The sequence below is a fragment of the Phoxinus phoxinus genome (genome assembly GCF_949152265.1).
Source record: "Phoxinus phoxinus genome assembly, chromosome: 2".
In the NCBI taxonomy this organism is placed as follows: Eukaryota; Metazoa; Chordata; class Actinopteri; order Cypriniformes; family Leuciscidae; genus Phoxinus; species Phoxinus phoxinus.
In genome coordinates, this window is record NC_136877.1 from 43,804,421 (window position 1) to 43,823,559 (window position 19,139).

The window sequence follows — 19,139 nt, forward strand, 5'->3', positions numbered from 1 at the left end:
TTAGAACTGACACCAATCAAGCACCACCTCCAACCCTCCAAAAAAGGGACATTTGCTTTACTTTCTAATATCTCATTGGGGATTTCCAAAGAATGGACCACAATCTCCATCTCTGATGGCATGTAGGAATAGTTATTCTCCTATCAATGTTTTATTTCTAATCATAATGTCTTCGGTTGTTCTGTATTTGGGCACAACTGATGTTGTTTCATCACAAAGTTGGCAGTGGCCAAATATTCCTCACTGTTCAGCCTGGCATTGCGGTTTAGTCTTGCAACCCATTGCTGAGTATTTTCTCCTTAAAACAGCAAAGACAGTCTCAAAAACGCAGTTTGAAATCGCTGGTGTTTCTGACGTCACAAACCTTGTAACCAATCACATCAACGTGTGATCGTCAACGAGTGGATCTCTGAGTGGAGGCGGGAATAATTTGCATATTCATAGAACCGCGTATACTAAATTAGGCAAGGTGAGTTACATTCAAGCTATTTTAAGGCATGAAGACATTTTTTTCAAGGAAATAAACGTAATTTTGGTGATCAAAGATGAGTTTTAAGGGATACAATAATTTACTACAGGGGGACTTTAAAATCTTAAAAATTAAAAATGTATTATTAAAATAATAATATTATTAAAAATAAATAATAATAATGTATTATTAATAATAACTAAAAGTAGTGTTTTTAATAAAAAAAATATATAATTATTATTATTTATTTTACCATTTAAAATCAATTATTCACCTGACATAAAATGACTGTAATGTTTCACCACTGCTTGCTTGCAGAAATGTACTTGAGACAAATCAGTGATTATTGAATAAAAAAAATGTCATTATAATTAAGTCCCCTCAGGAAAACAGGAGACTGAAGAGTGTCAAAAGTCTTAGTGAAACTAAACTTTTAATGGAGAGAAGCTGTTATCAGACTCCAGCAGACCTTTCACAAAAGGTCATCGATCCAGCCTTTAATTAAGGGCAGCATTAGAGAACCACCTTCTAGCACATTTAACACAACTTTGATGTTCAGTCATTGATTTAATTTCCTTAAAAGCCTCACAGAGCACCGATACGCCTTCACAGAGACGATGGAGAGGACTGCATCGACTCTGCCTGAGAAGTTAGAGAAACCAGAGGAACCAGGTTAACAACTCCTGTATTAAAGGCCAGTGTCTCTAACTCAGTGTCATGAAACCAGGAGTGATGAATGAGTTTCCAGCGACAAGCTCGTAGTCTGTACAGTCTGTATAGCACAATCACAGTCAGTCAAACATGTTTGACTTTTAATATTTACAGCTATATGGAGCAGTATTTTTGACAAAAAAACAACAACTGTGAAATAGACAAATGTTTGACAGACTGTAATTGTCCTCCGTCATTGTCAAGACATCCTGTATGTATCTGGAAATCTTTACTTTCTGCCAAGTTATCTGTTCTGTTTTGTATCGTATCTCTCAAAGAAAATATTAATTTGCGTTTAATTGGAATTTAGAAATCAGGATGAAATGGTAATGGTGAATTTGGTTAATTTTATTTAACTGTCAACTATTTTTCTTCATGCTCCCCTGGGCCCCAGTTTTAAAACACCTAATCTAGTCTGACATTTTAGTTGACTCATAGTTATGGGTGTATATTTATATAAAATATTTATATTTTTGAAGTCTATAATAATCTAGAAAGCCCAAACGCTAGCTGCTGTTGTGAGCCATAAGCTAAACTTTGTGCCAAAAAACTAAATTACCACAACTTCTCTTTGTATGAAGGAGCACAAAATTAAGTCATGATAACCATGTACTTTAGAGTGGATCAGTGCAGATAACACTGGCAAGCTTCTGACAATGTGTCAACTCAAGAGAAATCACAATAGTAGCCATTCTGGCTGAACTCTCTCTGGCCACTAGCCATTTAGTTCTTCCAAAAACTCTCATGCTGGGCATAATAGTAATTGAATGGACAAACCCTTCCCAAGTAGACCCACTTTTGGGGTTGCTAGCCCAGGGGCCATATTCACAAAACTTAGCAATTTAGGAGAAACTCTTAAAAATAATAGGCGTGTCAGTCCTAATTTTAGACTCCTACATTTTTGTTCAAAGAGTAGTTCACAAATCATTTTAGTGCTAAAACCCAGCTCCTAAATCTGTCACTAAGACCAAATCACCAAAGATCATAAAATGGTTGTTGCTGGCAATCCGCCCAAATACACTGTACATCATTGAGGCAATAGGCGAGACTTGGGTGCAGAGCCTTTTCTACATAAATGCAATACATTTTTTGATTAATAGATTTTAATCTGCTACGACACATCATAAAGGTTAATTTATGTACAGGCAAAATGCATTGATTGATGGAAAATAAAACATTGGGTGACCCGAGTTTGAGTTCCAGCTCATGGACCTTTCCTGATCCGGTCCCCTCTCTATCTCTTCAACATCGCTTACTGTATACTCACTGTCCTATCATAATAACAAGGCAAAAATGGCACACAAAAAATGTAGCCCAAACCCAGAGTTATTCCCAGAGGAGTCGGGGTGGCGGAGGGATTCAGAAAACTTGAGGTAACTAGGCGAGTCGGCTGTATATATATATCCCTCCGCTCAAGAATAGACCATCTAAACGTGCTTCTCCCGAACTTTGTTTATTAAACATCAATTGTCGCTTGAATTCTCCAATCTCACAAGATGCAGACAAGAGGCTGACAATTAGCTGAACATATACTTGTTTAATAGTGACACTTAGCCTATATTTAAAATCTTTATTGAATATGGCAACATTTTTATTTGAAAACCTTTATTTGTATATGGCAACATGATATCCGGTTCTACAATATTTCTATGATTAAATCACTGACAGAGACCCCTCCCCTTTCAGCCAATCACTGTGGGCACAGTTAGTAAGCATGTCGACATCATCCAGAGCAATGAAGTCAACCCCGCCCTTACTCTCAGCTTAAAACTTCTCTCTATTCCTTAGTAAACGTTGGTCTCAGCAGCTTTGTAAATAGGTTTTAAGAGAAAACTCTTAAAGCCATTTAGGAGAACTCTTAGTGGTAAGATTAAATGTTTTGTGAACGGCCTCTGATCTTAGCCGCTAAACACTACCTATACAGAGACTAAAGTGACATACGATGTATTGAAACCACACCTGCCACCCGCAGCCTCAGTTGTCAGACATTTGACAGATGATGGATGTACTTTATTTACCAGTCGTTCTTTTGCGGAGCTTCAAAGAGAATGTTGTTGTTTGTCACTGGTATGTCTTAATGTGCTGAAATTACTTTGACAGAACACTTAAAAGTGCTATATGTAAGAATTGTTGTGTATTAATTGCCTTTTTAATTGCCAATGTGTTAAAAGCTTGTAACGAAACTTAAAAAATATGAGACCTTCACCGAATTCCTGGGTTTGCTATGAACGCCTGTAAACTGATTTTTATGTGAAGGACTCCTATGTTTTTGCAGGGAAAATCAAAAGGATGTGACTGTTACGCGCTCTCCTCCGTTCTATGACACATGAAACGAATGCTTATACAATGTTCAGGATAAAGCCGAAAGAGCTACTCTGTACTATAATGTGTACAGATGTGTCATGCTAACAAACGGGATTAAATGAAACTAGTCTCACATAGCCAGATCTATAGTCTATAGTCTCAAATATACTTTATAATCAAACTGTCATAACTGTGTAATTTGAATTACCTCATCTGTCGACATGATGCCGCTAAATTGCAGAGCTTGTGCAAATATATCCATATCGCTATATTCAGATACTTTTTTAACTGCTGTTTTCTCACTGCTGTCATTGTTGTTGTGCATTTATTTTGTTATTGAAAGGAAAGCGCACAGCACATGTTTACATATTCATTTAAACGGTACTCTCAGCAGCATGGACAGCACTGTTCGTTAACAGTATATCGCTGCAAAGACAGGTCCAACTTTTTACATCCAACTAAGAGAAGAATATGGTATATTGGTGCATTGAATCACGTTCAGTCTCTAGTACGTTACGTGTGCACGAATGTGAGCATGAGCAATAAGTTGCTCGCTGCATTTCACTTAATGGCCACCGGTGTCGCTAATAACAAGGATTTCTGAATTCTGCATATAGCCCCTTCAACAGCTCCCTTTATTCTGTGTGTGTGTATTCTTGTATATATGGTTTATGAGTACACAAATGTGTACGAAATGGGTATTACAACGTAAACATGGTTTACGAGGACATATCCTGTGTCCTTATAAACCACATTGTTTGTTTGTTTTATTCTAAAAATGGCAAATGTTTTCTGTGATGGATAGGTTTTGGGGTAGGGTTAATGTAAGGGGATAGAATATACAGTTTGTACAATATAAATTACGTCTATAGAGTATCCAATAGTTCTGAGACAGAATAACATGCCATAAAATGTGCAAATTTTAAAAGCTTTAATTTTTTTGGCTGCAATTTATTATATTACACATTTGAATAGCAGGCCATTTAAAACCAGCCTACAGTATAAAATGACAGATTCATATTTTATCTTTCAAAATGACTATTGTGGTTTGCTGTTACGTCCAAAATTGTTTGGTCTGCGTCATATTACAATATTATATATATATATTGTGCTTGTACCGGTAATTGTAGATGTCATAAACCTTCGGATTTCAGAATGAGACGTTTTTGTTGACTCGAGTTGATTGTAACTATAACAAAAAGGTGTTTTTTTCTCATAAAATAAAATCATCATCTGGTTCTCTTTGGCAGCAGTTGTTTTGGGCCGACATGCATGACTGTCTTTCCAACACTGCTGGCCCAGCCAGCGAATAAAGGCTAAAGTGATGCCAAATTACCCAGCTATTCCTGCCCTTCCTTTACCAGACCAGTGAATCCAGACCTTCTGCAAATCTGGTGCTGTGGCAGCTTACCGACTGATCATCAATCTTCCAAAAGCCTGGTGGGCCAATGAAACGAGGGCCACTGGGGATGATGGGTTGTTTCTGGGTCTGCTCGGGTTCGGATGTGGCGGAACGGTGAACGGCAGATGGGTTTGAGTGTAGAATCAGCCAAGAGACGGTCAGGAACAAGAAAAGCTGTAATTACAACAAACAGATTTTTCATGTAAATGAATACAAAGTTGTTGACTAACTTACTTCTGGACATGTCCTGAAATTCTAGCCAAAAGTCCAGGCAGTTAAATGTGTCTGTAAATTATTTTTTTTTTTACTTTTCCCCATTAAATATTTCCCATAATTCCTGTGAGTTTTCACTCTTTTATTTCTCAAAAAGCCCTTTGCCAAAATGGCAGCATAAAACTCATTCTGACTCATATGCGGTATTAAATGATTATCGATTTACAAGAATGATTAGAAACTAATTTCCATCTTAACAAGTTTCTTGATGTGTGTCAGGGAGTCAAAAAATGTTTTTGCTTTGTCAGAAATAGAAATCCACAGCACTTAGCCTACTGTAGAAAAAGTCTTTGTTTCCAAGAGGGTACGACTGCAACTTAATAATTATGTTTCCCCATTACAATTATTTGCATTGATAGCAAATGTTAAAAATGTGTTGTGTTTTTTCTGTGTGCATAACATACAGTCAGATGTTGTGACAGAACTCAAGTGAAATGCAAGTAATTCTGTAGTATTCAAAGAATGCAGACAGTGCACACTCAGGTCACTCCATTCTGTCATAATGGACTTATTCAACAGAGCGTTGCTAATGCAGGTGCATATACGCAGACACACACACAAACACACACACACACGTCAGTGACAAGGTGTCGAGAAGAGCTTATTAAATTCTGCATTTCCATAAACAGCCCTGGGGGCCAGAATGGGAGACGCTCTCCAACATGCTTCTGACCTGCATGTTTGTAATACCTCTCTGAATATCTGTTGTACATTAATAGTTAGTGATTTTGGGGGGGGGAATTATTCAAATTTCCCATACTTTTTGTGTTTGAGGTCAGCATTGTCCCGAGGATATTTGTTTGTAATTGTACACTTGGCACAGTATTTGAGTATATTTAGAAAGGATCAGTGTGGTTCTAAATGGAACCCCGGTTCTTGCCTTTTTGCCAAAAAAAAGTTCTGTCTTAAGAATAATAATTCATTTGTTTAATTGTTTTTCTTTTTTAAATTTGTCTAGTATTGAATGTTTATGAGATGCTTAATTCATTGAATTTTGTTAAAAATGAATTTAAACTAAATTAATTAAAACTAAATCCTTAAAATGGCGGGAGCCCCTAAAAGCTTCTAAATATGAAGCTCCTGACAGAACTCTTCAAGGTTCTGAATAGAACCTTTTCTTAACACTGTAGCATACTTCTGAGATGAACTGAATTGTAAATCGACCCTCATTTGAATGCAGAGGGAAATGTGTCTACTGAAATGACTATGCATCATCTCCCTAACACTGACACTAACTTAAGATGCTCTTCACTGCCAATTTCCCCCGTGCTTGAGATGAGTCGAATCTTTGGCTCTCTGACTGCGATGGCGAAGAGAGCAGATATTGTAATGCCTGATCAATCTGCGAGCGAGCGTTTCCACGGAGATGCATTAGTCCACTTGCTCGAGCAGAAGATTCCAGAGCATATCTAAATGTGGGAGTCGTGCGGGTCGAATTCAGGAGAGACTGTGTGTCTGTTGAGAGAAAGACAGATACAATGGAGACGTCACCAGCAAACTGATGTTGCCTAGAGAAACATTGAAAGTTATAGGCACTTGTTTGGAGTCAAATCATTTGGCTAGCAGTTAAATAACTTTTTTTTTCTTTTCTCAAAGAAAAATGAGTAGAGTAATGTACAGGTGTTGGTATGTGCTTTGTTAAGCTTTGTTAAGTTTTGTTCTAAGCTTTTAAGAGTTGTTAGCGGATTGTTATGGTGATGTAGCATCCACTTTTTGCACATTTTATTTGATTTTTTTTAAGATAAAAAAAATACATATTTAAAGATTATATAGGTTAGGGGTTTGTTTCCATAAAAACACTTCTTGGGTGCCAATTTAATTTGTGTTTAGATATTTTCTATCAAAACAATTTCACCCCAAAATAAAAATTCTGTCATGATTTGCTCAAAATGTTCCAAACCTGTATGAATTTAATTCTTTGGCTGAACACAAAAGAAGATATTTTGAAGAATATGGGTAACCAAACAGGTGATGGACTCCATTAACTTAGAAGAAAAGAAAAAAAAATATTATGGAAGTCAATAGGGCCTATTGTTTGAGGATCAACTGTTTGGTTACCCATATTCTTTAAAATATCTTTTGTAAAATAATAATAATAATAATATAAAAAAAAAAACTTTTTGGGTGAACTATCCCTTTAATTTCACAGCCATGAATCATGAATTGGCTACTTGCTATTGCTGTCATGTATTATTAGAAAATACATTTTCATTCTACAGAGCATTTTACTGGAATGGAAATCTGAATATGCCTGTGAATGCTAAAGTCACAAATATTTTTGGTCAGTTTACATAAAAGAAAAAAAATAGAAATGTGTATACTGTTCAAAATTTGGGGTCAGTAAGATTTAATGTTTTTGAAGGCTGTGCATTTACTTAATCAACTCAGCTCAACTCGTCCATAAAATTTAGGTTTTACAGTATGAATTTCTAAATTATGAATTTCAAGAGTGCTTAAATGGAAAGTTTAGAGAAAAAACAAGACGTACAGTGAACAGCCTCCAAACCAGTGTGAACTACAACTCCCAAGGTCAGATTTGACTTTGCAGCTTTCAGTAGAAAGAATAAATCTTGAGTGTGTGTACGTCTGTCTGTCTCTCTCTGTGTGTGTGTGTGTGTGTGTGTGTGTGCTGGTTGATTAACTGAAGGTCCAGAGGGATTAAGTAGGGATGATCAGGAGAAGGTTCAGCATACCTTTACTGAAGTGACCATGACCTTATTCATCCGCGTGCCAGAGCCCAGCAGGACGGCCATGTTGCACCTCTCTGATCTCTGCTGCCTCAATAATGATTCTAATTGTGCCTGTCTCGCAGTTGTCTGTCATGCGTTTTGCCTCATTTATTTTTCTCTCTTTTGTTTTTTTCTCTCTCCCTCATGCCTTGAAGTGAAACCCTTTGCACGCAACCATTATAGCAAACCAGACCCGGGTACAATCTCTTTTTATCTCATAGTCTCATTCTTTTTCACTTGTCTTTCAGGCTCTTTCATTCTCTCTCCTTAGCTTCATAAATGCACACGGGTGCATCAGAACATGATTAAGTCCATTAAAAAAATAAATAATAATTACACCATTCTAAATGTGCAAAGTCTGCAGAATTGTGTAATGACAAATCTTGAACTACATTCAAGATTTGTATCACTAGACGTTATTAAATAAACAAATAGAATTAAACATCACAACTTAAGCATTCTCAGACACATTTTAATAACTTTCTAAACTCATTTATGGCTATGATTAATCAGCTATTAACGACGTACAATTCCATCTCATGTCTTGCTCATATTGTTATGACTAGGGCTGTCACTAATGGTTGATTATTTGGACAATTAATCGAGTAATCAGATAATTTTTTTGTGGTTATAAGTGAACAATAATCATTAAAATTACTTAAAATACAAAGGTAGCATCTAATAACAATGAGTCAATAATAATTAGTATACTAATACACTTTATAAGGAAGTAATTATATGGCTTTATTGAACAACACTTAAAAAAAACATAATTTAATATCCATAATATAAACAATCAATTATAACAAATGCCTGTAGAGGGCGCCAACGGCCCGGTGATTGTTGTTGTTACACATACATCATGATCAAATCCTGGGGCCTGTACCATGATGGTAGTTGAACAAACTCAGGTTTACAGGATTAGTTTTGAGTTGACAAAACCAAACCAATCTAACCAGGCTTAGTTACCATGATGCTGATCATCAACTTTCTCTGTCAACTCAGGCTTTGATCCTGAGTTTAGGAGTTCAGGTGTGACATCAGTAGCGAACAGCCAATCACATGCTGAGAAAGAATGAAACTGCGATTCATTTCTCACGAGAGAAGCAGCACGAATTACTTCTCTCTTCTGCAGAATATTACGAGATTGAAAAAATATTACGTAGCCTATTTAAACAAATTTACACAGCAAGAAAATAGCTGAATGAAAGAGGACAACTAAAAGAAAAACTCTTGCTATATCAGTAGGCTACAAGTAAAAATTTGTGATGTTTATACAGTTGATAAAGGTATAGAGAGAATTGAACATTTAAAATCACATGTAGGCTAGTCATGTCATAGCTTTATCTATCGATTTTAAAGCGTATTTATGTTACCTTAATTAATTTAAAGTGTGCGTAATAATAATTGATAAACTAAAATTGTACATGTGTGATCTATTAAGGGTGTAATAATAACATAAATAATATATATATCATACAAAATTATTATTCTAAATAAGCATTACTAAAATTATTACTATGTAGTGACCTTTAATTTGGAGTAGTAACAGGTGGAGTGACTTTATCGCATCAGACATGTGTCACTTTGCTCACAGCTGATTAATCCAAGTTCGGTTTGAGATCTCTTACCTGGAACATAACCTGTCCCGGACCAGATTAGCCGTGGACCGCAAGTTACTATGGCGATGAACACTCCTAAAAGCCAAACCACTTTCATGGTACCTAAAACCCAGGGTTGGCGCAAACTAAACTAAGACATAGGCTACACATAAACCCAATTCATGTAATGTGCCCCTGGTTTAATATTAGCCAAACAACATTTTAAAAAATATCCACTTAATCTTTCATATTTGGTCGATAAATGCTACAGCCACTGTAATTTCTTAAACAAGAACATGTGGATATTAAAACACGCAAACTCAGAGCGAGGGTTTAAACTTCTAAAATCGCATTAAACAGTTTGCATATTTAGAAACATGTAGGCTATTGATGTATTGCGTACCCAGATAAACGTTATAAGCCACCCAAACTGGCAGCAAATGACGAGCAAATGTCCATGTACTAGCCTATGTATCATGTATTATAACAGTGCAACTTCCCATGAAACATTTTTGGAAGCCAGTTCGTGTGGAGCAACATTTACTGTGAATGGCGCCGCTCTGAGGGAAGAAACTCATAACCTGCACGCATGTAAATAATTAAAGTGTCGCGCTTCACCTTGAAACCTGCAGTGCATATATTTATTTAACTGAATCACAATAGCAATGCTATATGATGTTTAACTGATCGTCCGTGGAATGTGGCACTTCTGGTATTTTGCCGGTTAATAGACAAATTAATCGAGGAATCGTGACAGTTACGACCCAAGTACATACACTGTAAAAAATGCTGGGTTGTTTTAACCCAATTTTGGGTCAAATATGGACAAACCCAGCCATTGGGTTAAATTTTTCAATTGCATTTTTGATCCAACGTTTGGGTTTGTCCATATTTGACCCAAAATTGGGTTAAAACAACCCAGCATTTTTTAGAGTGTATGAGAGAGAGAGAGAGAGAGAGAGAGAGAGAGAGAGAGAGAGAGAGAGAGAGAGAGAGAGAGAGAGAGAGAGAGAGAGAGAGAGAGATTTTAAAAATATTCACAATTAAAATAAACAAATAAATTGCGGTCTGCTCACCATAATGCATGGTTTGGCCATGAGTGCACATAACTGTAGGCTATAGGGCGCATTTATGATAATAGACAACTTTTGATTTGAGTGTTCACGACTTCAGAAAGCCAGGTAAAATGGTCAGTAACAGAGCAGATAGAGTCATCAGTTTCAGCCACACTGTAGAATTCACTTCATTAGGCTGATGCTGAGAGCACTGGAACCACTGCAAATAGACCCAGGGTAAGATGAGACAAGCTGCCAGCAGGACAACACTGCCACCTAGAGCCCATATGCATGTATGCAAACTGAGGTTAAGGACCGAGTTTGGATTTTAAGGGTCTTTTGCAGTGCTCTCTCTGCTTGTTTTTGCTCTGTGTGGTAAAGTTGAACAAGACCTTGGGTCTGATATACAATATAAGCAACGTATTCAGCACATATGGGCATACTCAGACTCTCAGAGTTACATTTTTGCATATTTTGCTAAACAAATGCATATAATGAGATCATGCAATAAATTCTTTGCCAAACCAATTTTACCCATGACCGAATAATGTTGGTGGTACTGGGGTGCTACGTATGGTGGTCATGTGCTGAGATCACCAAATGTTCCTGACTTTGAGCTCAGCCGCAAAACAAAAACAGAGACATTTTTCCATATGCTACCCATTCAAACCCCACGGGAGAAACAATGACAAGAGAAAGGCTGTGGAGTGAAAGGCAATAAAAACATATGCACAAAAATAGCTCCGCTGGAGTAGCGGATCAAAGGCAGAGGGTTCGAGCCGGCAATGATGCTCTGGAAAACGCTCACAGGTTCTGGTGTTAAAAGTGAAATGTTTTTTAGGACAGAAGTGTCTCACCTGTGAACCAGATGGTACCAACACCTTTGATCAATGAATATCCATGACCTTTTATTTGACATGGATTATTAATTTAGAAGTAAAAAAAACTTTTACAGAGATTAATATGCTGAATTTTAATTTGTACGCCAGATATACCGACCCTTGAAACTAATAATCTATGCGAATTGTACTAATTACTCCTCCTTATAGGTAAGGAGACATTTAGTAGATGCTTTTATTCAAAGAAATTTACTGTACACATATTATAAGGACAAGATATTGGGTTTAGTCAGGGATTCCCAAATGTTTTTGTCAATTGAAAAACCCAATATTTACTTTAAGTTCCCACTGATATTTTAAGTTATTAAGGTTATTTATTAAATTTCAAGTTATTATATAATATTAATAACTGCACGTTCACAGTTCTTTAATGTTGGTAATGTCACATGGCATGCCGGTATACAAATTCAATATTTGCACCATTTTTGGCCCTTTAACTGTATTGTTTCATGCGTGCTGTGCAACACTCTCTCAACCAACAAACAAAACAAGAATGGTCTGTTCTGTCCACATCACAGGCTGTTCAGACCGTATAGCCTGTTGTTAGCGGAGTGCTATATATCGGTCTTTAGTGAGAGTTCTCCATACATGTTGTTATCTATATAGGGTGCCTTCGGTTCTATTTCAGAGATTGGTGCAAGATAGCACCAAAAGAGTCCACAAAAATTAAAAAAGGCATCGTACTACAAAACCGAAAAGCCAACCAATGTACCGTATTAATCATGCTGATTGTCTATGAATATGTTGTCCAAAAGAATGTGTAGATTAGCCCTTAAGAGATAATACGTTTACATATATTTTTTGTTTTTTATTTAACTTTAAGTTTATTTAATAATTAAAATATCTTAACATTCTTAAATCAAGATACAATTACTTGAGAAGCAAAACAAATAAAAAATAAAAATAATTATCAAAATTAAGTTTCAGCTTTAAACAAGAAAAAATATCTGGCGGTGTAAGTTTAATCTGAATTTAATTCACGTTTATGTACTAAAAACAGAAACTTTTTCCTTTGAATTTTCCACGTTCAGACAACGTTGTAAACGTTCCCCGTTCACACGGATCCCTGAAAACGACTAAAAACGTGGCATTATTCATGCCAGGCCAGTAGATGTTGATGTCACTTCGAAAAGAAACATTATGCGACTATAGACTGAAGATGTAACACGTCACCGTTTTCACAAATTCACGTTTTTGTAGTTTACACAGACAATGACGGTTGCACTTTGAACCCCGAAGTGTGCGTTTTCAGGCCCCCAAAAAGATGCTGCCTTGTATTTTTTTGTAGAAAACAGTGTCGTGTAAACGGATCCATTAATCTTAACACTTTTCAACTAAAATCTGACATTCTTTATGCGTTTTGACCATTCATTTACACAACGTGTACATTTTCTCCCCTCTAAAGGGTTCCATGACCCAAAAAGACGACATGTTATCATGCTAGAAGCCCGACCTATACTCTCTGGTGATCATCTTGAATCAAACACAGAACCTGTCATATTACAGCTGTATGTATTGTCTTTAGTAACAGCGATCTGTTAGCCTCTCACCCCTGACAGTCTAATGTAACAAACTCCAGTGACCACAGCTCATGACAACGAGCACCAGTTTTGTGCTCGGCTGCCCTTCACGGCTACATATTACAGCTGCGGCTAAAACTTCTGTCACGGCCGCGATTTTGAAAATAACAGGAGAATGAGGATGACACGAGAGGGGATGTGCACCCTCTGTCCCCTGTCATTCCGCGTTATTGAGAACTTACCGGAAAAATCACCTGAGGGAATCAAAGTCCGTCTGGCTCCCGTCACAATCCACTTAACACAAGCTGATGGCTCCAACACTGAGGCCTATTTCTATGTCTTTCTTCCTTTCTGTCCCACTGTATCATTTTTCTTTTCTTTTCATTTCTTTTCTTTTTTTTAATCAAATTTTCTTTTTAATCAAATTTTCTTTTTTGACCAGATTTCTATTATTAGGTTTAAGGTTTTATAGTCTGATGTCATATGAGAATGTTTTATTTACAGGTTTTAAGTACAGAACTTTATAGAACCCAGAAATCAAATCAATATGCTGATTAAGATCTTATCTTTAAGATTACTTTAATATCAAAAAAATTCTCTCAGACAATAATGAGTTGGAGAACAAATGAAGAATCTTTTGCATTATTTGTCTCCAGCTTCCCAGATGATCCCTACACTACTGTTAAAAAGTTTTGGGTCATATGAATACAGATTACATATAATTATTTAAAGCTCCAGTCCATAACTTTTTGGGGTTAAAAATTATCCAAAATAAATTTGAGCAAGTACATAACCAGCCAGTGCTCAAAACTATCTGCTTGCCTTAGCTCGATTCGAAACGGTAAACTTGTAATAATGTTTTCAATTCCAGTGGTACTGGTGGATTTCCGCAGGAAATTCTAGCATGTCTTTGCGTCATTACATCACATCCGTACACATAAAAAAGGTGTCTCGACTAGTAGGCTATATTGCGTGTGTGGATGTTGGAGGTGGAGATTTATAGCCTTTTATCGCAGCACTTGATATAATTATACTTATTAATTTGATGGTAGATCCAGAAAGGTTCAAACGACAACTGCAGATTCACCTGTTGTAAAATGCAAAAGACTTCGCAGTGGATACAGAAAAAAAGAGACGTCGACCGGGCCCATGCGAAAATAAGGATAAATATCTGCAGGGCATTAAATGTAGTCACGCAATGCTGATGTTGTTAACATCAACAATTTGAGAACAAATTATAATTTGCAGGGTTTGACGTGATATGATAAGCGATCGTTAGATTTAATCAGCGCGATTTACTGCAATGCTTTTTCCCCTTAGTTGGTCAGAACAAAAGTGGATGTTACTTGTTCAAATGACATTTCCCGGTGAAAATTCTTAAGTTGGTCATACTTCCAAAAAGTAGAATCTGTGATTCTGAACGACAGTATCCACACCGGCACGGTGACTGACAGCCGCACATTCTCCTCAAAACATTGGATTAATCCGCGCTGTGCCGTGTCGAGGCACAACTGGCGTAAAGTTGATAATTCCGCGAATAACTGCAATTGTAGATTTCGAACAGAGATGGCGACAAAGAGGGAAAACTGCGGACTGCAGCTTTAAGATAATTTTCCAGGAACTAAACAAAAAAGACAATTTGATTGTCTCAGCAGCTGGAGACGCACACAAAGGTGTAATGCATTTCCTGTTGAGAAGCTGCTGAGACAAACAAAGCTACAGGAAAATGAATACAGCTTTCCTGTTGCTCAAACAGTAGAGTGATGGCGCTTGCAACGCCAACATCATGGGTTTGATTCCCAGGGAAAGCAAGAACTGATAGGAATGTAAATGTGTAATGCAATGCAAGTCACTTTGGATAAAAGCGTCTGCCGAATGCATAAATGTAAATACATGGTACAGAAAACATGTCCTCCACCCTTTTGAAACATGGGACTACAGTTATAGAAGTTGTATAAAAACGAATCTAAAACTAGTCTAAATTTTATGTTGAAAATACGTCCACAACCGACCACATTTGGATTATAAATAACCCTTACACAGAGGTCCCACGGACGTCAACATTAGATGTGCGGTAGACGTCGAAAAAAGACGTCGCCTGGCGTTACAAAACAACCCCTTCAGTGGACCGAAATTGGCGGTCCACATAGTAAAGACGTCACTCCGACGTCACATTGCGCTGTGGGTTTAGACCAGGTTTCAGTTGGTCAATGGCGCAGTCTATTTCAGTTCCAACAATGCGCCTGAACACACCTCGTTTTCAGACCAGCAGCGCATGGGCACACAACTCCATTTGCTATTTAAACAACGTGGCGTAGGAAATGATAACTGCGTCGAGCTGAAACTAGCAAAAAACACACGTAAAGCGATTGGCGCTGTTTTTCTCCGGGTGTATGATAGGGCCCTCGATCTCTCTCACGCACTATCGAGTGCACTCGTGGTCACACTCGGTCTCTCTCGTGCACGGTCCACTAGGCTGAAAAAAACCTTTACTTTTTTGTCCAAAAGTCTAGATCTATCGTTTCATACAGTCTGTGACCTCGATGATATCGAGATCATTTTGGTATCGCGATACCACGATATTGATAATACCATAACATCCCTAGTGTCACATGATCCTTCAAAAATCATGTATGCAATTTCCCACGCAAACCATCCCGTCCGGTCTAAAATATAAACACTTATAACAGGCTTACCATAGTGAATCAAAGTAAGACAAAAACATGTTTTGGAAGAAGGATTAATAATGCATTGACTCATACACGGACATTTTGTCAACAGCAAAAAAAGTTGCATTGTGTACCTTTAATTCGTAATTGCTAAATAAAAGTACTGTATTATTTATAAAAAAATTTAATAAAATGAACAGTTGTGCATGTCAGTGGTTACATAGTTTGCAATCAAGTGTTATACATTAACATGTCTCATTAAATTCCCAGCAATGTTATCCCCATTTATGTCGCTCTAATCTGAGGACAAGTTGATAGACTCTCCATCAGGTCTCCTGAAAGAATATTGAAGTATCTTTGTAGGAGTGACAAGCACTACTGTTAAGAGAGCAGAAAACAAACAGAGTGATTTTCTACTAGAGCTCTTGTCTGTATCTGAGATCTTCAGAAACCGGGTCTGGACTCAGCAGGCTGCCACTGAGGGCAATGCCAGCAGGACTGTGCTGTAAATATGATTCAATTCTCTGGGGATTATTAATTAACATGACACTCAGAGCAGAGTGTGAGTGTGTGTGGTGTTTGAGAGCAGATGTTTGCTGGAGGGCATCTTTCATTTCATATCTACACATGAAACGCTGCTGAGAGAGAGACATATTCAGGATATATTGTCCTATTTATCATGTTTATTTTGCATATATTTGTTATGTATGAATTTAACTCTTATTAAGGGATGCATTAAAACTAAATAATAGACAGTATAAAGATTTGTATAGTACGAAGGCATTTCAAATATGCACCTAATTGTGTTGGACTCAATATTAAAGAGAAAATGCAAAGAGGAACATAATGAGCACTTATTGTTGTCTTTTAATCAATTCGATGAAATCAATTAAATGAAGCATAATATTTTGGACGAACACAAGGATTTTATGTGCTCATGATTAGAAGCTAATTTTACCTTGCCAAAAATGTTTTGCTCATCTACAACTACATTGTTTTGTGGAACAGGACAGGAAGAGATGATTATTAATTTTCTTTTCTTTGGTATCCCGATAGATTCATTAAAAATAGCCATTATAAAGCAGAATGTAATAGGAACTTTGATCAAGGTGACCACCGGAATGATTTGACATTTTATTGAAACAATGTTTTTCAATTAAATTTTTAATGATGGTATGTCCTTACCATACATATTGTCTTAATTAAAGCACTGAGCTTACTAATAAGGGAGGACACTTACAAAACTAAAGTTTCATGAAATACGTTGTTAGGCAAAATAAACCGAATTTACTAATGAAACCACCTAAAGATACTAACATCTGCTCAGAATACCTTAGGAATGTCCTGACCACCACCGTAACATCATGACAGTAAGTTGTCCAAGCATCACCCACATTGTCAGAAAAGAAAAAACAGTTAAACTAGTGTGTGATTTTTAATGTAATGTATTATTCTGTTGTTTGAGTCCTGAACTCTTCCACAGCACTGAATAACATGTGCAATACCTGGAGAAGACAGCGTTTCCGTCATTTTCCATACTGATGAGCAGAAGGGGTTCAGGTTTGCTTCATCGTCGTCTGGGGCCGGATTAAAGTCTGGAGACGAGTGCATAACTCGATGAGGTATTCATACAGTCTCTGCAGGAAGGTCAAGAATAATTGGATTATCTTAAAACACCTGATGCCTGAATAGATGTAATGATGTCAGTGGAAGTAATGCTATAGAGACCAGATTTTATTCCTTATTTGGACATATTACAAACTTTTTATGAACCGTTTCTTTTTTTAAAGAATCTTAGGCCACTTCGCTAGTCTACTGAATTTAAACGTATTCCTTAAACAACAACTATTTTCCCTTGTTCTTCCTCTCCACATTATAGGCTACAAAGAGATACAAACAGACACACACATGCAGACAGGGGCCCTTCTGCCTTTTTCACAAGCCATTAGCTCCTGGAGCTACATCAGAGGAGCAAACATTTCAGCAAGACACAGATGTCATGATCAAAAGTCAGAGAAGTTGCTCTGAGCTACAGGGAGGATCCGCGGGTATAGAGTGTGTGTCAGATACAGAGACAGAAAAATAGCTACATTCAATCACATAGCCTTTACAGTCAAAATATCCTCATGCACTGGGGGGGGATTTTTCTTACTCTGTATTTTTGGCTTGTTTTCCAGTACAAATATCTAAACATTCAGATACAAATCAAGATACATTTACTTGAGAAGCAAAATTAATTAAGATTTTGAATCTTGTTTTCTGAAGAAAGAAGAAATTGAGTGAGTTTTTTTTTTTTTTTTTTTTATGTCACTGATAAATGCTTTTTCTTATTTTAAGAATAATCTCACTTAATATTGGTCATTTTTTTCTCCAGGATACAAGACTTTATATCTTACGTCATTTTTCTTCTCAAGTAGCCTAAATGTGTCTCGATTTAAGAATGTTTATTTGTACTGGAAAACTTGACTAGAAGGTTATGAAGGCCTGTGGTTCAGTCAGAACATTGTTGGTCAAACATATTTGCATGTTTCTGGTAATTAACCGCTTAAACAGCTCGCCCTTTTACATCAGATTTAGCTCATAAAAAAACTGACAGGCGTGACCTAAATATTAATTTAATTATAATAAAATTAACCATTAGTAGCCTAACTTACTTTTCGCGCCATCCGTCTTGCGCACACTCGAGCTCCGAGGATCTCCATTTGGATTTGGCTCATTTTGAGTCAGACTGAAGACTCGCTATGACCGGATCATTTGAATTGAAAATAATCAGCTCACGAATCAGACACCGTCATCGTCGCGTCTCCAAAAAGCAGGTGACGATTGTCAACGAGTAACGACGGTTTTATGAAATGTAGTGGTGGAGAGTACGATATTATGCTTAAATAAAAGTGTTCCAAAATAATAATAAAAAATACTCTGGTAAAGTAGGCTACATATACTTGTAAAATGTAGGCTACTTAGTAAAAAAGTAAAAAATATTTTGTTACTGTCCAACACTAGTTAGGACTCTGCCTTAAAAGGCAGCTGTAGGCAGTAGACACTTTCTTGCAAAATCTTTGGTAGCCTATGGCTCTGTCCCAAATGGCACACTCCGGACTTGTGGACTTCCTCAGAGTCCACACTTTGGTGACATCATGTAGTGCAGACCTATAGGGCCCTTCACGCGAGTGCACGAGGGCGCATTGAGAGGTATTTTTGGGACAGACTCGATCGCCACGCCGGAAATAGGAAGACGGTCCGGTTGTTGTTTAAATATTATATTTCTACATTTACATATGATTCAGTAAAGCCCTGACATTCGGTTATATTTATTTAATGAATCATAATGCGATCGTAGCCTATTATTCAGTGCACTATTTATGTTTATATTAAATATAAATATATATTTACGTTTGAGACATCAACCACTGGTTGATGACCATATGTTTGTATAAACTGTAGGTAATAACTGGTAAAATGTACACATAGGTCATAAAAACCATAATGATATTTACACTTAAATAT

The 19,139-nt window shown here is 36.9% G+C and overlaps 1 long non-coding RNA gene across 1 annotated transcript; it reads right to left on the reverse strand.

Moving 5' to 3' along the window:
• Positions 1–4,394: 4,394 nt before the first annotated feature.
• Positions 4,395–18,359, reverse strand: LOC306988816. Its single transcript, XR_013795501.1, has 3 exons — positions 18,287–18,359; positions 17,138–17,269; positions 4,395–5,060 (listed from the first exon to the last, which is right to left on the reverse strand). It is a non-coding gene; the product is annotated as an uncharacterized lncRNA (long non-coding RNA).
• Positions 18,360–19,139: the final 780 nt, after the last annotated feature.